Here is a 27,561-nt window from a genome sequence, read left to right on the forward strand (position 1 = left end):
TAACGCCACTATAAACGACCTGTCAGCTTAATGTGAGAGAAACATCGGAATAGGGTGAGGTGAGGTGAAATTGGGTTTTACGTCGTGCTTGACAATATTTCGCTCATATGACGACGTGCTTGCGTGTGTATGTGTATGTGCGGCTGCTTGTACTAGCCCAGACTGAAGCTGGTTTTATAGTGCTAGCCCACTGAGATACCATACCGCAGTGAAGCATGAATACCCCCCTCAGACACAGTATACAGACTCTGAGCCGACCAGTCCTTGTTGTACCAATTAGTGCCGAGCGCCAGGCAGGGACCAACAAGTACCATATTTTAACGTCTTTTAGTTTGACGCGATCGGGGATCAAACCCGCGACCTTCCGCTCTCCGGGCGGACGCTCTAACCACTACACCACGGAGGCGGTCTCGGAATAGGGGCAAATGTCACACTTTGGTGAGCATAGGTATGAAGCTTACAAACAATAGTCTGAAGGAAAGGTTCGTAACTACACAACGACATCTGGACTTCATTCAGAGTATGCACCTTAGGCAAAAATCATGACTTAATATAGAATGCGCTAAAATATCCCTTCTCAATCAGATTGATTGTTAAGGGATTGAAAATATTTTTTGGTTGGAATAAGATGTCATATTTGATATCTCTCTTGATTGTGAGTCATAATACAAGCAAAATACATTCGTATGCCTTCGGAATCATTGAAAATAATTTACGCAAATTAAGTTAAGATACCCTGGCGGGTGTGAACCTTCAAAAGTACATTGTTGAAAAGGAAACCTTCCTCGGGAGCGTCCTTGGAAAAGTTCCAAGTTGTTGATTGAGTCTAACCAGCACGGCAGTTTTAGGATTACCTGAACCTTCATTATTGCAATCTGTAAATACACTCATGGAACGAAGAACGGAACACATGGAAGTATAAAGAGTTCCTTTATTCTTTTCCAGGTTCTCACAAGGTTTGTATTTCAGTGTGGGTGAAAATCTGGAAACAACTAAAGGAACACTTGTACATGTGTTCCCTTGTTTGTTTCCATAGGTTACTAGTATATAATGATAATACATTTGGCTAATTTGCTGCTGACACTGTGGGTAATCAATTCAATTCTATTTGCTTATTCAACAAGTTTGGCTTTTGGCCATATGCAGATGATACAAGCAGCAGGTTGGCACTTGCAGTTTCATAAAAAATGAAATTCATCCGCAATCATATTTAACTTACACACTTGACACAGTCGCAGACTTCTTATTACATTATAATATCGCCCAAGTTCAGCTTGTAATCTGGCCATGCCAATACGCAGTTTCGTAATATCGCGAAGATATAAGGAGCAGTCACCATGCGTTAAATATGATTCCGGTTGTAAATTCAATTCAAATGAAGAATAAGAGTCATATATATGTTACTATATTGCAAGCTAGATTTCATTCCCGAGTTAAGATATCACTTACACGTTGCTATTTGCTTAAACTCTGACAAAAACACTTCAACACTGCAACACTTTAAAACACCCACACATAACCAAACCCGTAGCTAAATAAAATTTGTTTAACCGAAGAGGCCATGAATGGCGATCAACATTATCCAAGGAGTACAATATTTCATATGCTTTAGGTGGATACCTATAACTGGACATACGAGTAACTCTAAGCCAAACTTTAATACCCCTCAACAAGGAAGCTAAATAAACTGCGAATCTGCCATATTCGACCATAGCTAGCACATTCGGAGCCCTTTTACTAATGTTAAGAATCCGTTTACACGCTAAATGTTGTATTCTGGGTAATCAGAAGGCGGCAGTGCTGGGGAGTCTACACGTTCGCGGTGGGTTTGACTAGTCAGTGCTTCCCGGGAGAAGTCCAACTCGGTGCCTAGGCTGTGATTAAAAGGGGCAAGGGCCCTGGGATGATGTTGAGGCTAACCAGCCAGAGGCATCCAAACCCCCTTTGCTGCGTTCATTTATTTAACCTGTAAATAATGGCAATAAATAGGAAAATAAACCGCTCAAATCCGATGAAAAGCAATTGTACAGGCAAATGAATACAATAAATGTCACTGGTGAGAAACGACACACAATGGATTCAAAGGAGAGATCTTTCGAAGCAGTTGATGTCTATACTCGTAACCTCGAGGAAACATGAGTGAGTGAGTGAGTTTGGTTTTACTCCGTTTTTAGCAATATTCCAGCAATGTTACTGCGGGGGGACACCAGAAATGGGCTTCTCGAGGGACCATGGCAGAAGGAGTACAATAGTAATATTAATGCGAAAGTAAAGTTGTATTGATGTGTTTCACTGCACCTGACTACCTGAAAAGGTCGCTTAATAGTCCAAATTTAATACGACTCCAGAGCCTGCTGATATTATAAACTGGTATTGAAAACGGTTCTCTTGTGTCCAATCACAGTACAATGTACAGTGGGTGTGCCTGGTTGGTTCTGCAGAGGTCGAAGAAAGGTGATTTGACTGATCTGAAACACTTCTGGCCCGTTAAGTGTCTGAGTGCACACAATATTTACAAGTTGTCTTACAGATCCGGTGTCATCATACTGCATCGCCTAAAGCAAGATCAACAGTTGGTTCAAAAGATGGTCTTTGAAGAGGCATCATAACCTCAAACTGAGTTGGATACAGTCTATAAAAACGCTTATGGTCTTGTACCTCACGAATGGATTTTGAGGTTACTAAAATGGATTGACCTCTCTGACCGATTACTTCTTTTCTTCGAGCCTTGAATGTATTGTTGGTCAAATCAAGATGTATTTGCAATGGTATTTGCTGACCACAGAACCCTTTTCAATTGGGAAAAGGACTATTTCGGTGCGATTCATTTAGCCATTTACTTCTTTGTCTGTAATTCCTTTTAGCCTTTTGCTAACAAAGAGGACAGTTGTCATCGATGACCCCCTCTGTTCAGATTTCCCCAAACACTTTTTACCCTCAACATGGAGTCCACATTGGAAAAAAACAGATTCTCCTTGTCGATTCCTTGTCTAATGACATTGGCATGTCCTATTCCATGCTCTACCTCATGGAAGGTCCTGCCTATACGTAGGTTGGGGACACACTGGATGGTACCCATATTAATGACACACTTCGGGCAGAAGTCACATGTGTACTGGAAAACCTGGAGTTTTAGTTTAAAGCTCACAACAAATTCAAAGCCACGGGTAATTTTAATGTGTCTGTCCTTTCATATTCTTTGGTGTTGATTGGATGAAATAAAATACGCTTTCTACGTAACAAAGATTGACGTTGTAATCCTGGACCTCAGTGCAGATTCCTTACACCTCCCACCCTCCTCCTTTTCCATGGATGACCTTTTAAGTTCTTGCTAAGGGAGGATCCACACAGCAAAAAAACAGATTCTCCATGTGAAGTCCTTTTCCAGTGACACTGGTCTGTCCTTCAGACTCAATAAATGCGAAATTATTTATTCTTTATGTGGCAATGCAAAAGCGGCAGGGTCATTCAGTTATTATTTATTGTTATTATAGGATATTTATATTGAGCACATATCCACGCAACTAATGCAAGCTCAAAACGCTGGTATTTTTTCCCTCGATCATTGGATGTCAATCTCAACGGCACATCGTATTATCAATCTCAACTCCCTGGGGAGTATACAACTCTTGCTGTCACAAGGCGCACCGAGTTATTGCTGCTTTCTCATCCTAACGAGGTACCCATTCACAGCTGGGTGGACTGGGACACATAGTAACAGTACTTTGTTCAACTTCACTGTACGTTGCTGTACCCGCAACTAGGTGTTTGCATATATTCATGTGGCCACCATCTGGTCATATACCAACGGATTTGTGGGTTCTTGTAAGTACACCGGGTTATGTACTATACACTAGGGGTTGTGACAACACTGAAAGAGTCAGCTTACTTGAGGCAGAAGGTACCGAAGGTATCTATAAGGTCAGGCCTATATGTACTTAAGAATGCCGGTTAGACACAGACAAAGCTCCAAAGGAAAGAGAAACATCGAGCTGAATACAAACCCGGCCTTGAAAATCTATATTAAAGAGGTTAGCCCTTGCAATAACGCAAAAGCCAAACTAATCTGCAGTGTCCTCAGTCATTCGTTTGGTCTTGATGACTGAATGAAACTCTCCGCGAATAGCTGCAGCATCGCAGATGCGGCATTAAGCAATATTCACTAACCCACTCACCGAATGAAACAAGAAACGGCTGAAGGATGCTGAACATGACCTCAATTTTGTTTGGGAAGGGGAGCAAGCATTCAAAGGTTCTCACTTTGATGATGTTTGCTGACGTGAAAAGTGAAAACCAGTCTCTCAAAACCATCAATCAATTTTTGTTTAAAAATGTAAACATGAAAAAATGCAGTGAATTAATGAGACTGTTAGATACTTTGTCAGTGATGTCCAGTGTTCAAGTAGACAGTTTTCTGAGCAAAATAATGGCATGGCCTTATCGTTTCATAACTGCATTTGTCAAGTTTGTAGTTTGTACTCAGCTTACAGTCGCAATTAGATAGATTCAATAAGATAACACATATCATTATGTCTCTAGGCCATGATTGCATGTCAAGTATCAAGTCGTTCATGTCCCCGTTATTCTTGGGGCCTTAGATTTGGTACCTCCAAATACATTGACTGACACTGGGAGAGTAGCCGGGTTTGCTGCCAGTAACACTTCTGTTCTGACCCTCTACATAATTTAGAAGGCTGTATCAGTGGGAGTGGCTTTAGTAGCATTCGGCAGCACTTCCTCGGAGAAGAGTCATCCGCTGCCTGGGCCCGGTACAGAGGGCACAACAGATCTATGCTGATGATGAGCCCATCAAGTCTGACTTTATCAATGTCAACGGAACCTTTTTTTGTTGCACTGTCATCCTTAAGTATTTTACAATGTTGCAGTCAAGTATTATATAGCTATTTCAGGATGGTCTGTAAATAATTGACTCTGGATCAGGAAAAGCAAAATCTGACAGGCAGACAACAACAAGCAAGTTGGAGAATGGGAGGTTATCAGCAAGTGAGAGAGAAATACCGCGCGTTTCGCACGGAGTTTGTTTCACTGGCACATTGATGGTCATGAACAGTAACAGATGTCGTTTTAGATTCTAGAATATCATACTGGCAGGTCATCAATGTTTAATACAATATCTGGTTGTTATTTAGTGTATATACATGTTCCCTACAGACAACATCAAGTCTTTTCGAGTTTCAGGTGGAAAGAGCTCAATCGTGAGGCTCAGAGCGTCCTCCACAAAAAACAACGGCAAGTATTTTCCATAGTAGTATGATAACATGGGGGTACTTCGCACTTAATAACTGTCATTCATGGATCCAACACGTATATAAAACTGTAATAAAACTGTATAGTGATGATAATACCAATTCTAACGATATTTACTGTCGATATAAAAAGGGGCGTGTTTGATAGCAAGAACAAGACCTGAAATAACTTCATTCTTTCCATTCATTCTTTTAACGTTAGATTGAACCCAAATGTCAATAATATGAAACAAGAAATTGCACAATTCGTGAAGACAGTTCGATTGGTGGACTGAAGTAACACATGAGGTTGCTTTATTTGATAACCTTAATATTGACATGTTCTTGTTCACTTAGGTAAAGCAATAAGTGTTCTTCGTCGGACTCCTGCTAGGACACTGTTAAGAGATGGTATGATTGATACGAACCAAACTCAACAGTATACATGAAAATACCCGTGTGAACTGGCGTGTGAAATGAATTAATTTATCATCAAGTAACAACAATAAATTTGAAATCGATGCAATGTCATGCAGTGATTGAATTATTTCTCTGCTACATCTACTGTGCTTGAGGGAGCGATTGAGTATGGTTTCGCGTGACATCCCAGCAATATCTCGGCTGACGGATCCAGATATCTGCCTCACGCATTGTAACCAAGTGAGGAATTGAAACCGGGTCCTCACTGTGACAAGACAATGTTTTAAGCAATAGGCCACCCCTACGCCCATAATATATTCAAAAGACTCCCATGCGTGTTGCCTGAGTCTACTCACAGGATTGTGTGGTCAGCTGATTTGCTTGTAGAATTATGAATCAATTTCATATCCCGATTGTGGCGATCTGTGCTACCAATGTCAAGCACTGGGTTTGAAAGGTGGAAACTCGGTTATTAACAGGTCACTGAGAAAACATACACTTTTTCTGAAAAAAAAGAAAATTTGTCGCAACTCACTGTAAACATGTCTTTTGTAAGTATACGTGTGTCAGATGTATTTTATGGTGGGATATTTTCATGTGTTCTCCTTTCTTTGTTCACCTTGGGAAATCATCACTTCAGACAAGATATCATCGGTATTCAACATGTTGCCTAAATTTCACATTGGCTTATCTATGATGAGGCCAAGTTTTCCACACACAGTTGTCGGAGTTTAATGCCACCTGCCATTTGCTTTTAGTATTGGCCAAATGTCCCGAACATTTTTATCTAGAATTGCAACTTTATACGTTCATTATTTTTATTGATAACTTGCGAATGATCAAGTTTAGCCTCTGTCATGGTAGTGTACAAAGTGGTAAAATCAAATGTGTGGACAGTCTTGACTTAAGTTCTTTTCTAAAGTTGCTAACCGTTTCGCAAATGTGGGCATCCACATACTTTATACGAATAAGTTTAAGAAGATTGTTCCCCTTTATGATAATTAAGATTCCCGACCTTTAAGACAGCAGTGTAGACGTACACCATTCAAAACATTTCTCCTTATACGGATATTTTTTCGAGATATAATACAGAGTAAAGGTGAAATGGACCTCTGTTCCATGTTTGGAGTCAGGCCAATATGTGTTGGTTTCGATAGTTTCTTCCTGCAGTTTACGAACATTATTCCTGCTTGGAAATACTATATTGCATGGTTTTGAAACAAAGGGTCTTCGAATGTAAATCAGTTTTATTTATGTGTGTAAGTTTTGGAAATATTGGAGAGGGGTTAATGTTCAGTAATAGTGATTAAGAGAGAATATTAGAGGTGGTGTGGACTCAATGGCATCAGTGCAGTGTTTATAGTGTTTAATGGTTTATCTCATTATTCATTAATCAGTGTATATTATACAGGCAACATCTTCAGGTCACAGACATCTAGAAGAGGGGTTTCCGTCGTCAGGAAGTCTGTAATAACAAACGGCAAGTATTTTAATTTTAGTGTCTTACAAAATATATGTTGATTCTCGCTTGATACCTGCCATTCATCCATCCAAAATTTATGTAATGCATAAGTGTAACAAAACCTATTTAATGATGCAGGGGCCAACTACGAAGATGTTCATTGTCTATGATCACAACATGGACCATATGTGTTCATAACAGAAGGGATTGGAAACGTTAGCCAGAAATAACTGTTATGTATCCTTTAAGAATGAGCAAAGATGCTAAAACATGATGCAAAACAATTGCACAAAAATGTCTAGAAAATGATTTTTATATTTGATTGGTCTTACTCAGCATGTACTACAGCTTGAGCATCCCGTAATACAAATGCTAGGATACAAACTCGTCTCGAATCAATTGAAGATATACTTTAGTTAAAAATATTATAAGTCCAAATCAGAAAATATCGTATCTGACGTGACAAAGTAACAGTGACAATTATATGACCAAATATTGAAAATAAGTGATGACCAGGTGTTGACAAGTCGGCAGCAACCAAGACGGTTGCAAAAGTATCCCAGTTACATCACGATGTGTCATGTTAGTTGGGGAGGCAAGACCGAAGTGATGCTGGTCTCAGATTAAACCACGACCATATGAATGGTGCTGACACGGTATTATCACGGCAAATTAGGAATCGGATTCTTAAGCAATATTTTGTTAACATATAACAGTTTGCCACATTCTTCTATGTTGACTCTGATGAAATATTTACTCAGGATGTGTTTTTGAAATATGAACAATTAAGGAATATTTATGTTTGTCTCGGTAATACTGTGCAAACGAGAACATCAATGGAAATAACAAGAGACCACAACAGAACATTCAAGGAATGGTATGGTGTGATGCATTCCCATCAAATCAAATTGTTTGAAAAGGAAATACTGTCAAAATAAATAACCCAATTGGAGTTAGACTCATGAGAGGTTCTGGGGAGACGTCCAAATGTTGTCTGTGCTGTATGTAAATGGCCAAGAACCCTGAGACGATAATGCATCAAAGTAGTCTTACGGAACCATGATACTCTTTTCCGCAATTATTTGCTTTAATCAGTAAATGGTAACAATTGATAGGTAAAATCGATGTTGTATGGGATTTAGAGGTGTTATTACCTCGCCCAATTAGAGTTACCCCTCGCCCCACCTCCCATCCCACAAACTGCTATACAGTTAGGTTACAGGATGCTGCCATGAACAAAATTATCTTCAATCTCTGCAAGGCACTCTTCTTTTGGCATACAAACTAACCAAACGGCGAAGGGAATTTTTTCCCGGGAAGGCACAGCACCTATCTTGGCGCACCAGCTGAAAAACAAAGTTCTTGAGTTTGCAAAAGCAAGTGAAAGGCCAGAAAATTCAAGTAAAAAAGGCACATTATTCCAGAAACTTTTGGACAACGTCATGGCAATATTTGCTCAACTGAAAGGGCGCAATATTGGAGACCAGCTCGGGGACTAAACTTGTATATATACGCGTGAACCTCGTGACTTATCTGACAGCCCATGCAGGAAGCCTCAGTTTAAATGCATAGCAAAGCTAGCAACTGTGCCTGAGCATCAGTTAATTGGTAATAGCAGCTGCAGCTAATACGTTCTCACTATACGTTCACATAGTGGAAGGTGCCATATCTAACTGAGTGCACGGGTATTGGTCTCAGCAACCAGTGCAAAGGAGGACCGGAGTATACATACTCACCATCAGTTTAAATATTGTTATGAGAAGAATATTGATGTTTTAGTGCGCAAAGAACTTGTTGGATAAAACAATTGATCAGTTTCAAACTTATTTAGTACAGCCAAATCAAGATTGATGTCGGCTTGAATAGATCGCCATGGGAGGCATTCGGTAATAACAGTTCTCTATCCACTTTATTATTTTATGCTCCTTTATTATGACGTATAAAACATAGCAATAGATTCGAAGTCACAAAAGCGTGGTATCGTTCGAATGTCGTGGACTCTCTTCATGTCAAAATTATTGTATTGAGATATTTGCATACGTTTATTCGTCCTGTGAAGTAGGTCAAGGCTCAAGATGAAACGCAGGTATTTGATAGTTTTCTTAAATGTGATAATATTGCTGGACATTATATCAATGTCAATCCGGATTTCAGAGCTTTATAAGAACAAAAACGTTTTAATGAGATCGGATAGTTACCATATGTGAAGATGTTGGTATATACGCGTCGTAACATCACAATCATACTTTAACTGCTTCTTTTAATATGATATGGATGGGAATTTTTACGAGGATTCTTTTAACCTGTGTCTTTATGAAATCTAGGTAAAGCAATATCTGGACTCCCATCGCATCCAGATACTGATTCCGTTCTCCGTCAGGCTATGGCTCAGGCTCAGGCTCAGGCTCAGGCTCAGGCTCAGGCTCAGACTAGAACTGTGCCAAGGAAAGGTATGACTGATCCGATGAAACCTCAATAGCGTGCATAGTAATGCCTTGTGAACCAGTGTATCGATATGGTTGTATTTGGAGTAGTAGTATCGAGTGAATGAGTGAGTTTGGGACACTATAAATGGCCTTTACACATTGTACCAGTGTAGAGAATTAAACCCAGGCCTTTGGCGTGACGAGTTAATGCTTTATCCACTAGGCTACCAAAACGCCCAAGAAGAAGTAGTAATAGTTGTGGTAAATGAAACCGGGGCGGCGGGGTGGCCATTCGCTCGTCACGCCGAAGGCCCGGGTTCGATTCCCCACATGGGTACAATGTGTGAAGCCCATTTCCGTTGTCCCCCGCCGTGATATTGCTGGAATAGTGCTAAAAGCGGAGTAAAATAATATTCCCTCACTCACTCAAGATGAAACCAAGAAATTCCATAGTTTTCATGAATGTGATAAGGGTGTTTGACATAATATAAATATCAATCTAGATTTCAGAGCTTTATAAGGGCGAAAACGTTTCCTGTACTCATTTGATCCACTTGTGGCAAAGAATGGTGTAATTTTGAATAGACTTTAATGATTTGTTATCACGATATGACACATCAAGGCCAGTGCATAACTCCATCAGCTATCCACCGAAATGCATACGGTACATGCATATGTTGTGTTTAAATATGGTTTGAGTGATGTTTAGAATTTTTATGGGATTGTCAGTATAAGCTCATTCCTTAATTTGATTCATAACATGACAATGCAATGTAAAATACAGACTTGTTTGGTACAAGACGACCAGATCAGTGTTCCTCAAAGTAGTTCATCGCTAAGGACACGTACAAGTAGTTCAAACATTTATGATTCATCGGTTAAAAAAACCTGTAGAGACGTTAGTACATCCACGTCGTAACATCACAATCATACTTTAACTATTTTTTTATATGATATGTTTGGGAATGTTTTACGAAGACTCTTTCAATGTGTTTCTTTGTGAATCTAGGTAAAACGATGTCCGGAATCTCATCACAGCCCGGTGCTGATTCCGTTGTCAGTCAGGCTATGGCTACAGCTATGTCTCAGGCTATGTCTCATGCTATGGCTCAGGCTCAGGCTCGAACTGTGTCAAGGAAAGGTATGGCTGATTCGATCAAACCCCAATAGCATGCAAAGTAATGCTGTCTGAACTGGTGTAACGACATGATTGTAATATATAGTAGTAACAGTGAGCGAGTTTGGTTGTACACGGCTTTTAAAAATATACCAGCAATATCACAACGGGAACACTATATATGGGCTTTATACATTGTGCCATGTGGGGAATCGAACCAGGCCTTTGGCGAGACAAACTTGAGCTTTAACTACTAGGCTACCCCAACGCCCTAGAAGTAATAGTAGTAGTAGTAGTAGTCGTAGTCGTAGTCGTAGTAGTAGCAGTAGAAGTAGTAGTCGTAGTCGTAGTCGTAGTCGGAGAAGGAGTAGGAGTAGGAGTAGGAGTAGTAGTAGTCGTAGTAGTAGCAGTAGTAGTCGTAGTCGTAGTCGTAGTAGTAGTAGTATGAGAGGAGTAGGAGTAGTAGTCGTAGTCGTAGTCGTAGTCGAAGTAGGAGTAGGAGTAGAAGTAGTAGTAGTAGTAGTAGTAGAAGGCACGTTGGTGATTTGGTATTACAATATAACACATCTTGGCCGGTGCATAACTCCATCTTTTACCCATCGAAACCCATATTGTGCATGCATTTATCATGTTTTAAAATGATTTGAGTGATGTTTAAAATGGGATTTTCAATAAAAGCACATTCCTGAATTTGATTCATAAAATGACAATGCAATGTAAAATACAGACTTGTTTGGTACGAGACGACCAGATCAGTGCTCCTCCAAGTAATTCATCGCTAAGGGCACGTCCAGCTAGTTCACAAATGAATGATCACCAGTTAAAAATCTGTGAAGATGTTGGTGTATACCCGTCGTAACATCACAATCATACTTTAACTGTTTCTTTTAATATGATATGGATGGGAATTTTACGAGGACTCTTTTAACCTGTGTCTTTATGAATCTAGGTAAAGCAATATCTGGACTCCCATCGCATCCAGATACTGATTCCGTTCTCCGTCAGGCTATGGCTCAGGCTCAGGCTCAGGCTCAGGCTCGAACTGTCTCAAGGAAAGGTATGACTGATCCGATGAAACCTCAATAGCGTGCATAGTAATGCCTTGTGAACTAGTGTATCGATATGGTTGTATTATACAGTAGTTGTAGTGTAGTGAATGAGTGAGTTTGGTCTTGCGCCGCTTTTAACAATATTCCAGAACTATCATGGTTGGGACACTATAAATGGCCTTTACACATTGTATCAGTGTAGAGAATTAAACCCAGGCCTTTGGCATGACGAGCTAATGCTTTATCCACTAGGCTACCCAAACGCCCAAGTAGAAGTAGCAATAGTAGTGGTAAATGGAATTGGGGCCGTGGGCTGGCGTAGTGGTTAAGAGACGTTAGTACATCCACGTCGTAACATCACAATCATAATTTAACTATTTTTTTATATGATATGTTTGGGAATGTTTTACGAGGACTCTTTTAACGTGTGTCTTTGTGAATCTAGGTAAAACGATGTCTGGAATCTCATCACAACCCGATGCTGATTCCGTTGTCAGTCAGGCTATGGCTACGGCTATGTCTCAGGCTATGTCTCATGCTATGGCTCAGGCTCAGGCTCGAACTGTGTCAAGGAAAGGTATGGCTTATTCGATCAAACCCCAATAGCATGCATAGTAATGCTGTCTGAACTGGTGTAACGACATGATTGTATTATACAGTAGTAATAGTGAGCGAGTTTGGTTGTACACGGCTTTTAAAAATATACCAGCAATATCACAACGGGAACACCATATATGGGCTTTATACATTGTGCCATGTGGGGAATCGAACCAGGCCTTTGGCGAGACAAACTTAACTTAAGCTTTAACTACTAGGCAACCCCACGCCCAAATAGTAATAGTAGTAGTAGTAGTCTTAGTCTTAGTCTTAGTCTCAGTCGTAGTCGTCGTACCAGTAGCAGTAGTAGTCGTAGTAGTAGGAGTAGGAGTAGTAGTCGTAGCAGTAGTCGTAGTCGTAGTCGTAGTAGGAGTAGTCGTAGGAGTAGTAGTCGTAGTAGTCGTAGGAGTATGAGTAGTCGTAGTCGTAGTCGTAGTCGTAGTCGTAGTCGTAGTCGTAGTAGTCGTAGTCGTAGTTGTAGTAGGGGGAAGAGTAGGAGTAGTAGTAGTCGTAGTCGTAGTCGTAGTAGTAGTCGTAGTCGTAGTTGTAGTAGTAGGAGTAGGAGTAGGAGTAGGAGTAGGAGTAGTAGTAGTAGTAGTAGGAGTAGTAGGAGTTTTAGTAGTAGTAGTAGTAGTCGTAGTAGGAATAGTCGTAGGAGTAGGAGTAGTAGTCGTAGAGGAAGTAGTAGTAGTAGTAGTAGTAGTAGTAGTAGTAGTAGTAGTAGGAGTTTTAGTAGTAGTAGTTGGGAGTCGAAGTAGTCGTAGTAGGAGTAGGAGTAGGAGTAGGAGTAGGAGTAGGAGTACAATTTGAAAGCGATACATTTGTATTTTGCAATGAGTGCAGTTATTTTTAAGCTATTTTCTACATGTAATGAAAGATGACACTCTAGTGAAGATCCAGATCTCAGCAGCCCATATGTTTTTTGCATCTGGCAAATAACAAAATCCTGTAATCAGGCTCACTGACTTGGTGGATGCAGATTGTATTTTAAAACTACAAACAATCTTTGAGAAATGATGACTTGACATCCGATAACATCCTATTTCTGCTTTGTGTGGTAACTAGATGTGTGTCAGTGGATTATGCTCAAGGTTGTTTTTATCAAGTTTTGATAACGTTCCACAGATATGCAACAATGTTTTTCTATCCCCATCCACTCAAGTATTTTATACTCCGGATCCCTTATTAGGACGTATGAAAGACAACCACAAAACTTTGGCATCGTTTGAATGACGTGGACTCTTCATGACAACGTTGTATTGTGATATTTGCATACATTTATTCATCCTGAAAAGCAGGCCCAGACTCAAGAGGAAACAAAAATATTCCAAAGTTTTCTTTAATTTGTTAAGGGTGTTGGACATAATATCAATGTTAATCTGGATTTCAGAGCTCTATAAGGGCAGAAACGTTTTAATGATATCGGATAGTTAACATATTGCATATTTGACTTGATTTTATCATAACTGTCTTCAGATTTCAATGCAACTCTACTTTACGGTATTTCTAACTATATAACGAAATTGCAAAGTCGTAAGGATGGATTTGCTCTTGCATATTCTTTTGATGTGAATGGACAGGAGGGATGACAAGCCATTTCAGTTCCTACATCCATTTGTTCCACTTGTGCCAAAGAATGGGGTAATTTGGAATAGACGTTAGTGATTTGATATTACAATATAACACATCTTGGCCGGTGCATAACTCCATCTTTTACCCATCGAAACCCATATTGTGCATGCATGTATCATGTTTTAAAATGATTTGAGTGATGTTTAAAATGGGATTTTCAATATAAGCACATTCCTGAATTTGATTCACAAACGGATAATGCAATGTAAAATACAGACTTGTTTGGTACGAGACGACCAGGTCAGTGCTCCTCCAAGTAATTCATCGCTATGGGCACGTCCAGCTAGTTCACAAATGAATGATCACCAGTTAAAAATCTGTGAAGATGTTGGTATATACCCGTCGTAACATCACAATCATACTTTAACTGTTTCTTTTAATATGATATGGATGGGAATTTTTACGAGGACTCTTTTAACCTGTGTCTTTATGAATCTAGGTAAAGCAATATCTGGACTCCCATCGCATCCAGATACTGATTCCGTTCTCCGTCAGGCTATGGCTCAGGCTCAGACTGGAACTGTGCCAAGGAAAGGTATGACTGATCCGATCAAGAGCGTGCATAGTAGTGCCTTGTGAGTGAGTGAGTGAGTGAGTATGGTTTTACGCTGCTTTTAGCAATATTCCAGCAATACCACGGCGGGGAACACCACAAATGGGCTTCACACAATGCACCCATGTGGGGAATCGAACCCGGGTCTTCAGCGTGTCGAGCGTACGCTTAACCATTAGGCTACCCCACCGCCCCTAATGCCTTGTGAACTAGTGTATCGATATGGTTGTATTACACAGTAGTAGTAGTTAGTGAATGAGTGAGTTTGGTTTTGCGCCGCTTTTAACAATATTCCAGAACTATCACGGTTGGGACACTATAAATGGCCTCTACCCATTGTACCCATGTAGGGAATTAAACCAAGGCCTTTGGCGTGACGAGCTAATGCTTTATCCACTAGGCTACCAAAACGCCCAAGTAGACGTAGTAATAGTAGTGGTAAATGAAACCGGGGCGGTGGGGTGGCCTAGTGGTTTAAGCATTCGCTCGTCACGCCGAAGGCCCGGGTTCGATTCCCCACATGGGTACAATGTGTGAAGCCCATTTCCGGTGTCCCCCGCCGTGATATTGCTGGAATAGTGCTAAAAGCGGAGTAAAACAATATTCACTCACTCACTCAAGATGAAACCAAGATATTCCATAGTTTTCATGAATGTGATAAGGGTGTTGGACATAATATAAATATCAATCTAGATTTCAGAGCTTTATAAGGGCGAAAACGTTTCCTGTACTCATTTGATCCACTTGTGGCAAAGAATGGGGTCATTTGGAATAGACGATGATTTGTTATTGTAATATCACACGTCAAGCCCGGTGCATAACTCCACCTGTTATCCACCGAAACTCATATGGTACATGTATGTATCGTTTGTAAATATGTTTATAATTTTGATTGCATTTTCAAAACGAACACATTCCTGAATTTGATTTCAGAAATGCCAATGCAATGTAAAATGAGAACGTGTTTGGTACGAGACGACCAGATCAGTGCTCCTCAATGTAATTCATCGCTATGGGCACGCCCAACTAGTGCAAAAGTTAATGATGCATCGGTTAAAAAAACTGTTCAGATGCTGGTATTTTAAGGTTTTTAAGGGGAGTCGTTCACCGTGTGTCTTTGTGAACCTAGGTAAAGTGATGACTGGAATCACATCGCATCCAGATGCTGATTCCGTTCTCCGTCAGGCTATGGCTATGTCTATGTCTCAGGCTATGGCTCAGGCTCAGGCTCAGGCTCGAACTGTGTCAAGGAAAGGTATGGTATTTGATCAAACCCCAATAGCATGCATAGTAATGCCGTGTGAACTGCCGTGTTTTGACACGATCGTCTTATCCAGTTGTAGCAGTGAGTGAATGAGTGAGTTTAGTTAAAGACACTTTTAACAATATTCAAGCAATATCATGACGGGGTACGCCATAAATGGGCTTCATACAATGTACCCATGTAGGGAATGAAACCCAGGCCTTTGGCGTGACGAGCTACGGCTTTATCCACTGGGCTACTCCAACGCCCAAGTAGAAGTAGTAATAGCAGTGGTACAGTTTGAAAGCGATACATTTGTGTCATGCAATGAGAACAATTATTGTTTACGATATCTCTACATGTGATGAAAGATGACGAACTAGAGAGGATCCAGATGTGGTCTCAGCAGCCCATATTTTTTTGCATCTGGCAATTAACGAAATCGTGTGATCTGGCATGCTGACTGAGTGGGAGCAGATTGTGTCCTCAAACCAATCTATGAGAAACGATCATCGTACTTCCAGTAACATCCTATTTCTGTGATAACTAGATGTGTGTCAGTGGAAAGTTCTCAAGGTTTCTCTTGGTTCCCGAAGGTAACCATGGAGTGTCAGTAGGTTCTCTGGCGACGGATCCTGTTTCTTCCCCTTAAGGTACGACGTGACATGAGTAAATGCGTGTCTGTTCTTAAAGGCGTGTCTGTTCCTAAATGCGTGTCTGTTCTTAAAGGCGGGTCTGTTCCTAAAGGCGTGTCTGTTCTTAAAGGCGTGTCTGTTCCTAAATGCATGTCTGTTCTTAAAGGCGGGTCTGTTCCTAAATGCGTGTCTTTTCTTAAAGGCGTGTCTGTTCCTAAATGTGTGTCTGTTCTTAAAGGCGTGTCTGTTCCTAAATGCGTGTCTGTTACTAAAGGCTGCAGTCAGCAGTATTACACCTGCATCATAGTGGTATGTGAATAGACAGGATAAGCAGGATCGGAAGTAACCATTGTACAAACATCCACATGACTATTCCTAAATGCTGCAGTCGTGAAAGGTAAGCAGGCTCACGATGACCTGTAATTAAGCGACTCTAGACCATGTAAATTAGATACTGAGTGATGCACCGTAAAGATAAATATGCACGTTGCAGAACATAATCGTAAGTTCTTTTGTAGATGGCTCTTGCGGCAAGCGTGGGGGTAGGTTCAGTACAGAGTGATTCAAGGTTAAAATTGGTCTTCAGCATTCCACGCTTGTCGTAAGAGGTGACTAGCTGGTTCAGTTGGTCAAACTTAGTTGATGCAGAAGGGTCCAGGTTAAGATTGGTCTTTAACATGCCACATTTGTCGTAAGAGGTGACTAGCTGGTTCAGTTGGTCAAACTAAGTTGATGCAGAAGGTTCCAGGTTAAGATTGGTCTTCATGCCACGCTTGTCGTGCGACTAGCTGGCTTGGTCTTAGTTGATGTAAGAGGTGACTAGCTGGTTCAGTTAAGGTCAATCTTAGTTGGAGTTGGTCAAACTTAGTTGATGCAGAAGGTTCCAGGTTAAGATTGGTCTTCAACATGCCACGCTTGTCGTAAGAGGTGACTAGCTGGTTCAGTTGGTCAAACCTAGTTGATGCAGAAGGTTCCAGGTTAAGATTGGTCTTCAACATGCCACGCTTGTCGTAAGAGGTGACTAGCTGGTTCAGTTGGTCAAACTTAGTTGATGCAGAAGGTTCCAGGTTAAGATTGGTCTTCAACATGCCACGCTTGTCGTAAGAGGTGACTAGCTGGTTCAGTTGGTCAAACTTAGTTGATGCAGAAGGTTCCAGGTTAAGATTGGTCTTCAACATGCCACGCTTGTCGTAAGAGGTGACTAGCTGGTTCAGTTGGTCAAACTTAGTTGATGCAGAAGGTTCCAGGTTAAGATTGGTCTTCAACATGCCACGCTTGTCGTAAGAGGTGACTAGCTGGTTCAGTTGGTCAAACCTAGTTGATGCAGAAGGTTCCAGGTTAAGATTGGTCTTCAACATGCCACGCTTGTCGTAAGAGGTGACTAGCTGGTTCAGTTGGTCAAACTTAGTTGATGCAGAAGGTTCCAGGTTAAGATTGGTCTTCAACATGCCACGCTTGTCGTAAGAGGTGACTAGCTGGTTCAGTTGGTCAAACTTAGTTGATGCAGAAGGTTCCAGGTTAAGATTGGTCTTCAACATGCCACGCTTGTCGTAAGAGGTGACTAGCTGATTCAGTTGGTCAATCTTAGTTGATGCAGAAGGTCCAGGTTAAGATTGGTCTTCAACATGCCACGCTTGTCGTAAGAGGTGACTAGCTGGTTCAGTTCGTCAATCTTAGTTGATGCAGAAGGTTCCAGGTTAAGATTGGTCTTCAACATGCCACGCTTGTCGTAAGAGGTGACTAGCTGGTTCAGTTGGTCAAACTTAGTTGATGCAGAAGGTTCCAGGTTAAGATTGGTCTTCAACATGCCACGCTTGTCGTAAGAGGTGACTAGCTGGTTCAGTTGGTCAAACTTAGTTGATGCAGAAGGTTCCAGGTTAAGATTGGTCTTCAACATGCCACGCTTGTCGTAAGAGGTGACTAGCTGGTTCGCATGGTTAGACTTAGTTGATGCAGAAGGTCATTATTGCTGAGAGAGGCGTTTAATAACAAATAATCAAATAGGGATGACTCTCACTTCCTATAGAAAAGATGGTACTGCTTAGCATGACAGCTAGGCGTTTATCATATACCCATGTAAATTTAGGATAGTCATACTAGGGTGCAATACGGATAACGTGCTCAAATTCCGTATTGCACCCCAGATTCCGTATTGAACACATACCGCTACGCTATGATTTGTTTTATTACGTAACATATTAATGCACGATAAGAGGGTATATAATAAAAAATAGAACGTCATACTAGTGCATTTGGATGCTTTGTATTGAACGAGAAGATGTCATGGGAGCAGAGAAAAATTCGTTCTTCTAACTCGATGTTTCTCTGCTCCCATGACATCTTCTCGTTCGAACTCGTGTTTCGTTGCTCCCATGACATCTTCTCGTTCTTCGAACTCGTTGTTTCTCTGCTCCCATGACATCTTCTCGTTCTAACTCGTTGTGTCTCTGCTCCCATGACATTTTCTCGTTCTTCTAACTCGTTGTTTCTCTGCTCCCATGACATGTTCTCGTTCGAACTCGTTGTTTCTCTGCTCCCATGACATCTCGTTCGAACTCGTTGTTTCTCTGCTCCCATGACATGTTCTCGTTCAATACAAAACATCCAAATGCACTAGTATGACGTTCTATATATGTATGTCTTGTCAGTGGAGATATGATTAACGTGTTGTTTCGTTCTCTAAGGTAACCAGGGAGTGGCAGCAGGCTCTCCGGTGGCTGATCCTGTTCCCCGTTCTGAAGGTAGCGTGTATTTCTAGATTCTGTCTTATTACAGCTGAATTACAATGACCTGTCAAATGATCTACTCTGGAGCAAGAGAAGAAGCCCTCACAGACTCATCACATCACATGATCCACATATTCTTTGCAGACAGCTCGTATGGCAAGCGTAGGGTGTAAAGATATGTTGCCAATAGCTCTTATGGCAAGTCATTCTCTTCCCACAGAGGTTACTTGTCATATCTTCCTACGAACCTCTGTTCTAATACCACCCTTTTATGGTGCGAGTGTTCAGGATTCGTGATTGGTTGCAATCAGATTTAGTTGTGCAATCAGCGACGTTGTTTCAAAAGTGATCATTCGCAAGGCTTCGGTAATTTCCGCATGCTCCGGGAAACTAAAACCTCGTCCCCTGCGCGATGCAAATGTTTCTTCTAGACAGACCCCAGTCATGTAATGGCGGATCAATGGCGGATATCCATCGCCCTCGTTGACAACGGACAAGCTACCCATTAAATATCTTGTGTGTCACATCAACACAAGTCCCCGGCAGAGCAGGGATATTTGTGGCCCCACATTTGCTTGTATTAGTCAAGTTGGATCTAATTCGATGTAACACGTGCTCTGATTGAATAAAAACAAGGGAGATAATTCATGTTGCATTTTTTTGCCGCTAGGGGATTTTACGAGAACCGGGAAAAATGGCCATATTAGAACAGAGGTTCGTAGGAAGATATGACAAGTAACCTCTGTGGGAAAAGAATGTGTGGGATATAATTGACATACTGCATTAACTGTAAGTAGATAACGATAGTGCTAACTGAATCGATGAAACACGATGGGAAGTAAGTATGGTGATACTTCTGGATAAGTCCTTCAACAAATATTTTAGAATGTAGTACTAGTAGTTAAAATAGTGATCAAAGTACAAAATTAGTATCATTTATGGTATACAATGGTTAGGTTATATAGTTAATAAAATGTGTCCTTTGAAGGAGTGTTTCCGTGTTTCGCCCAGTTCTGTTTTCAATATTTGTAGGTCAGGGGTCGCAGAAGCTAGGGCATGTCAACCCCGGACTCAACTTGTTCCGCCAAATGATGGCAAGTTACCCCAAACAAAAGTCTTAGCAATTGGATTACGTCAACATGTGTGTGTTTGATGTCGCATGTACTGTTCTTCAAATGAACATAACTGTTTAGGCATGTTCTCAATCCGACCCTTGACTGTAATACTTGTGTTATTAAATAATCTGCAACTTCATTGAAAGGTCTTTTTTGTCATTTTGTGGTAAGGTCTATGTGTGAATAGACAATATCATTTAGAATGTGGTCAAGTGTAACATATGTTATATTTGGGATTACACCTACTTTGTAAAGTACAGATTATAGTTGGGCGTCTGACTATGTGTTGGCGATTAGGTGCCTCGCTCTGAGGGTGTGGGTTCGAATCCCGGATGGGACTCAACCCAAAAAAGTACTAGAATCTGTACTTTACAAAGAAGATAAAATAGAACATATGTTACAAGGTTTATGTGATATGTGTTTTAAGAATTAACACTTGCAAATGTTCCCACCAATTACAAACCTTTTGTGTGGATTGTTTGGTTGAGATATGATGATCTGTCACACAGACTCTACATGGATGCGGTGTGTTATAGCTGACTAGCTCTGGCACGACAGCCATGATTAGGAATCAAATAGAAAACCTACACATGTTCAAATGGCTCATTGAGTGACTGGGTGAATAGGTGATCCTCTTCGAATAGTAATCCAGTTTCCAGTATTCTGGTCTATCACTGAGGAATCGGTGGGGGTAGCCTAATGGTTAAAGCGTATGCTCGTCACGCAGACGACCTGGGTTCGACTCCCCACATGGGTACAATGAGTGAAGCCAATTTCTGGTGTCCCCGCCATGATATTGCTGAAATATTGCTAAATGCGGCGTAAAACTAAACTCACTCACTCCATCACAGCGCGTCATCGATGCAGGTCATAGACGTTTACGTGTTTGGTGCAACCCTCGGATATGCTCACAAACCTAGCGCGGATATAGCGCGGATATGCTCACAAACCTAGCAAACCTAGCGCGGATATGCTCACAAACCCTAGCAAACCCTAGCGCGGAAATGCTCACAAACCTAGCGCGGATATGTTAGCAAACCAGCGCGGATAACAAACTAGACAGATATTCGGGGCCAACCATGATTCATTTGTACATTTCTTGCGTGTCCAAAGGGGCCACAATGCACGCATGCACGCACACTATCAAATTTCTATACGAAATGTATCTTAACTTCAACGTCTTTATGCAACCTCCACGGCTCTGTACTAAGGCTATGCTTTAATGAGAACAAAGGCGTTTACATCTTATCTTTGAAGGGCATTTACAAGTGGAATGCATAAGAAAAGCAAGATTTATGGATGTCAACTTCTTTATTGCGAATAACACGACGTTTCGGAGTGTATGCTTGCTCCTTCATCATCAGGTGAATGCAGGAGCAAGCACAGCACTACGAAACACAATAGAGAAGTTGACACCCATAAACCTTGCTTTTCTTACGTTTACATCTAACTCGTAATTAATAGTACAGCTTAATAATGACACTTGAATTGCTAAATAGCCAAAATCATTGGCTGAGTATCCAGGTAAAGAATGATCCCCAAACAGTTGCTGGTCTTATTGTAACTTGAGATGTAAGGTGAGATGAAGGGCAATAATTATATACCTAACAAATCGGGGCCAGAAAATTATCCAGCTCCTTGCCTGTTCGCTGTCGTCGTTTTATCAGACTCAATGTCCGATCAGAGTGCTGACGAACAAAGAACCTTAGTGCTACGAAAATCGTGGGTCTCTTTTCAGGTACGTGAGCAGTCTGATTCACATTATTTCCCCTTCCACCCAGTATTTTCTGTATTGTGAACGCCTTAAAAGAAGCATTCTGGATTTTCCTCGTGTCCCAACACGTGTAGCCCCAATAATATGTTATGGTTAAAGCATTGGCTCGTCACGCTGAAGGCACGGGTTCGAGTCCCCACATGGGTACAATGAGTGAAGCCCATTTCTGGTGTTCCCCGCCGTGATATTGCTGGAATATTGCTAAAAGCGGCGTAAAACCAAACTCAGTCAGTCAGTCAGTATGAGAGGTACGATCCCCAGTAAGATGAATTTGTACCCCGGCAGCAGGCACATACTCACGAAGAATAATCCATGTACTGTTTACATTGGGAAATACTAGAGTTCACGATTTACGTCTAGGTCAAGATATAGTTGTATGGCAACAGTTCCAATTTGCCGTTTTGCGAAATAGTTTTGAATCGCTGACTAATCATGTCTTACAAGTCAAAGCATACAAGAACAGAACAAACATACCAGTTTCTTGATAGATGTATAACATGATTATAAAGGTCACCGTACACTTCAACCAATAGTTACATATGTTATATAGTATCACTTTCATAATAGAAGGATATATCCAGATGGAGTGATATCATTATTATAATGCATGTTATTATACATTCATTGAAAGGAACATACACGGCCATATTATCATACATGTGATAAACCGTCCTTTGTGGATACACTAATAAAAATATGTGCTATTTGTTACACATGCGCAAATGACAATACAAATAATATTTGCCGGCATGTTCTCTATTCGCCCACATCCCATCTCGCCCACAGTTTTAAAACAACATATTGGTTAGGGATTACATAATGATCAACTTGTGTCATACCTATGACTGAAGAATGGACTCTCCTATTTTGAAGATGTGGGCGAATTGAGATGTGGGCAAATGAAGACAAAAGTAATTTACATTTTGTTTTTATTTCTGTAACAAAGTTTCATAATGTTCAGTTCAACTTGATCAGGTGTCCAGCCGCGTCCAGAAACTGTAGCGGTGATCTTCTGCCAGTTTCCAGTTGCTGCTGCAGTCTGTGCAGGCGGCTGTCCAGGTTCTTGTAGAGTCTGGATCTTGGGCGGTCAGCTGCTCCATGCTCAATCTGTCTTCTGGCCACTCTGTTTGTTGTCTCGAGCTTCTTCATTGTGATCACAAACTCGTAAATGTTCGGGTGGTGCTTCTGAACCAGCTTCTTAAATCCAAGGTGGAATCCCTCCAAGTGATTGTTTGTTCTTGGCCCAGTGTTTCCATGTTGATTCCAAATGCAAGTGTGTTAGACGTTGTTTTTGATGAATGAATGAATGAATGAAGTACACTGTCAAGAAATCAATTGAGCATTATGCAAATATCAGTAGATAAGTTAATACTTAAAAAGGTACCTGTGAGGTCTACATCAGCACGGGTACGTGGGACTGGTGGAAGAACCTTGGCACGCTGACGGTAGAGTCCAGACTTGATGCTGTAGAAGGAAGCAACAGTAGCAGCAGCTTCTTCGTCTAGGTTCTGGGTCTCTTCATTGTAGATTTGCTGGACAGGCTTGATCTCTTCTTGAACGCGTTGTCTAAGTCTGGTGAGAAGTCGACTCTCTTCTTCATTCACTAGTGGAGGATGGTTGTGTTCTGATACTGAAGTGATGTGATCCCCAATGGTGCTGCATCTACCCTTGCACTTGTCGATGATACACTTCCAGTGAGTGGCTACCTGTCTGTCAACGTGCAGTCGATACTTGTGACCTCCGTGTAGAACCTGTTTTCCTCCTCTCTGCGACAACGTGAACTCTGCTTTCTGTAGGTTAGCCATTGCGACTGCCCATACTTTGCAAACTACCATACTTATAGGGTTGCAGTGAGTTACTAAATTGAAAGGAGAGAGAAGTTATTTCCGATTAGTAGATACATTAATTAATAATACTCTCTACTTTATTTAGACAAAATTGAAATATACTTTAAATCTTCTCTAAGTTTCCTTCTCCATCCTGTATAACTACCACAACACCGAAACAAGAGCACTTTGTCAAGTAACTCAGAGATGTATGTGATTTTAGACTAATCCCCCCCCCTTGTCAGGACACCCCATTATGAGAGTAGGGGTGCATTGTCTGACCCTAATTAACCTCTGATGTTTTTGTGGGCCAATTGGGATGTGGGCAATTAGGGATGTGGGCGAATAGAGACTAACAGATGGCAACACACCAGGCTATAAGAGATGCAGCTGGAAGAACGAGAATTGCCCGACTGACACTGTTTCTCTTCATTTACACACATATTCCTGATCTGAAACAGATGACAATATAAGTACACGTTTAGCTGCTAATATATAACGGTGAGGCGAAACATTCGCCCAACGCAACATAAATTTGTGTAGATGTTGTAGCCCGAAGAACCACTTAAATGCCGTTATCTGTTTGGTTTCCAGATTATCTATCCTCTATGTTGGTGGTGTGTTGCTTGGAACCCACGCCACAATCAGCCGAAGGTAACGGACTTTAGTCACGGAGAGATCTTGGATGGGTGACAGTGTCTGGCAGCATGAGTGTTTAGGACTTCCGTCCTGCCCAACAATAGAACGCAAGTGACACAGTTGGGCTCACCTCAGCCAAATGAGTTTGTTCAACATTGCCTATTTTCACCCAACAGAAAATGGGTACCCGACGGGATAAGTCTTATGACTACTAACCTTCTGGAGCCTCACGGGCAGCTTGGGTTAACCAGGGTAATAATATCCATTATGCTGTATGCGCTTAGAGAACACCCATGCGGTGTATCAAACATATTAACAAAAAGCTCATAAAGGATTGAATTTGAATTATATAGTGGTCTAAAATGAGCAATAACGTATTTGTCTGTGTACTTGCATTTTCCACATGTTTTACTCAGAGTAATGCCCAAGAATATATAAAATGAAACGCGTTACAACAACTTCCCACTGTTACTTCTCGCAATGATATTTGCTTTCTTAAAGACTAAAACCCTCTGTTATATAAGTAATATGTAGTTCATGGTTACCGAGAGATTTTTCTAGAACCCCAATTTGTGTCAGTATTCTATCAACGGTTTTAAAAATTAACATAATATTGCAAACAAATCGCAGAGGAACAAATGAACGTGATGTACCTTGGCTGATTTACTGATGAATATCGAAAATAAACCTGGGCATAGTACACAGCCATGGCAGACACCCGTGTTACATCAACGAATATAACGATTATTCCATTTTACACCCGAGAGGACTGTAAAATACATAAACTGGTTACATAATAATAGAAACACCCCGAAATTGTAGCATATTCCTCCGCTTTTTCCATCAATTGATTTGAATGCTATGGAAAAATAGATGAACCAGTCTATATGTTTCCTCCTTTTTGAAACGGAAACATCTGAAGTGTAAATATGAAAATATATCATCAACAATTGAGCATCTACTTTCTGACCATAGGCCTGATTGATATGTGACTTTGAATGCTGCAATACTTTGAATATTTGAGTGAGTTTAGTTTTACGCCACACTCGGCAATATTCCAGCTATATGGCAGCGGTCTGTAAATAATCGAGTGTGGACCAGACAATCCAGTGATCAACAGCACGAGCGAAAAACCGATGCGATTAACTACTTGCTGGTCAGACGAGAGCGGAAAACCCGTTCGACATCCACAAGAAATCTAACAGAAGGGTCGAGTGTACGACCCGGCCTGTGTCGTGATCATGTGTTTATGAATTTCCAAAACCAAAGTTGTGATGCAAGATACTAGAGAGAGGATAGCAGGCCCCAAATGGAGGCAATACTACAAAGATGTAACGGCAAGTCAACCATTTGAAATTTATACAAATTATTTGTTATAAAAGGGTATTGGAATGAATTCGTGATTTTTCTGTAAAACAGACAACACAATGTAGGAACGCCATAATATCGGGTCATACGAACCAAAATATTCTAATCCATCTTTGTTTTTATTGATTGCATGTCGTCGAAAATAGTGAACGAAGTTCTGGGAGACCAACGGAGAGCTGAATGAGAACCCAGAGGTTCAATTTACTCACAGAAGCTATCAAAATCGGTTACAAAATATTGCACGACATTATATCCTGTGGATTATATCAGATGAAGAACTGTCAAGTCTCTACTGACCTTTGAAGTCTTCCGTGGCCCAGTGGAAAGAGCGTTTGCCCTACGAGCCGATGGTCGACAGTTCAGTCCTTGGCCGCGTCATTAAATGATGTTTCCTATTGGTACCCTGCACGGTGCTTCATGTTAAACTGCGAAATGGTGTATCGGGGTGTTACTATTAAACCTGCATTAATCCGGGCTAGTTCATGAAGTCTAACACACGTACAAACACAATGTTATACCCTTTTTCAGTTGGTTGCTGCGTTGAGAAATTAGTGATGGTAATGAACAGTACACAGCCCTAACACATCATGTGTCGTTGGATTGAGGAATTTGTTATTTCTTACATACATTTCTTACACATTATTATTTGTTTTAGTTCATGCACGGGTACATGTCACATGGTACATGGCACGTGGATAGTCATACATGCATAGATATGTATAACGTATGGTACTTCTTTATCGTTTATAATGGTTGCATAATATACGGCTGCTGAGTTCTGGAACACTTGACACAGGCAGTATTATTAAATTATTTAAAACAGCATCAATAAAAGCGACAAACACTTTCCTTATTCACAAGAATTATCTGCTTAAAGCTTAGCCGATTGCACGATTGTGACTACATCACGAGCATATGCTGATTAATCACAGGTAAAAGTGTTCACAGCAGGTGTTCCAGGAAAGGTGAGCGTATCCTGCTCCCCGATGACAGTGTTGTCACCGCATCCAAAGGAATGTCACAAACACAAATAATGTATCAGGGGTGTTCACTAATTGTGTCACTGTTCAAGGTCACTGTGAACTTGGATGACCTTTCTTGGGCAAGTATCCATCGCAGTCCACTGTCCAGTGGGCACTGAATGTTTTTGACTGGACCACGTTTGTGAGATTCCGTTTCTCCTCAAGTATGTTGAACCTAAACTCATTTGAATTTTATGGCTTGTGTCACTTTTCAGAAACGATGCCATATTCCATCAACAGAACTGAAACACATAAAATGTACATAAAGTCAGTCCAATCACTGTGGATGTATTCATACATTAATGTTTATACGAGTACGTGTAGATAAGGTAGAAGATTACTACCTATACGACATCTAAATTTGTAACCGAATATGTCTATAATGGTATTCAGGACTGAGAGTATTACATGTGAAATAAAAAAAATACTCGTTTACACCCTGACACTTGTCATTACTGGACATATATTAGACCAGCATATTGAACAGTAGACGTTATTTCTAGTTTAGGCAGACCGTAGCCTACACCTACCCAGACGCACATCGTGACACACAATTCGTGACCACATCTGACCGCTCTGGAAGAACTGCCCACTATGACTGGGATATTTGTCTCAGTTCTGGTTACTGTGTTCTTGGGGAATGCAATAGCCAATGAGGGTAAGAACCTTTTCTGTTTTCTACATTTCACATCTCTGGGGATATATTTGTCT

The 27,561-nt window shown here is 40.9% G+C and overlaps 2 long non-coding RNA genes across 2 annotated transcripts; both read left to right on the forward strand.

Moving 5' to 3' along the window:
* The first annotated feature begins 960 nt into the window (after positions 1-960).
* Positions 961-15,960, forward strand: LOC124271021. Its single transcript, XR_006896925.1, has 3 exons — positions 961-1,036; positions 7,919-7,928; positions 15,951-15,960. It is a non-coding gene; the product is annotated as an uncharacterized LOC124271021 (long non-coding RNA).
* Positions 15,961-19,071: 3,111 nt separating this feature from the next.
* On the forward strand, positions 19,072-20,360 carry LOC124271029. The gene is made up of 2 exons (XR_006896926.1): positions 19,072-19,121; positions 20,139-20,360. It is a non-coding gene; the product is annotated as an uncharacterized LOC124271029 (long non-coding RNA).
* The last annotated feature ends 7,201 nt before the right edge of the window (positions 20,361-27,561 follow it).

The sequence above is a fragment of the Haliotis rubra genome, unplaced genomic scaffold, assembly GCF_003918875.1.
Source record: "Haliotis rubra isolate DU_JTF1 unplaced genomic scaffold, ASM391887v1 Scf1021, whole genome shotgun sequence".
Classification (NCBI taxonomy): Eukaryota; Metazoa; Mollusca; class Gastropoda; order Lepetellida; family Haliotidae; genus Haliotis; species Haliotis rubra.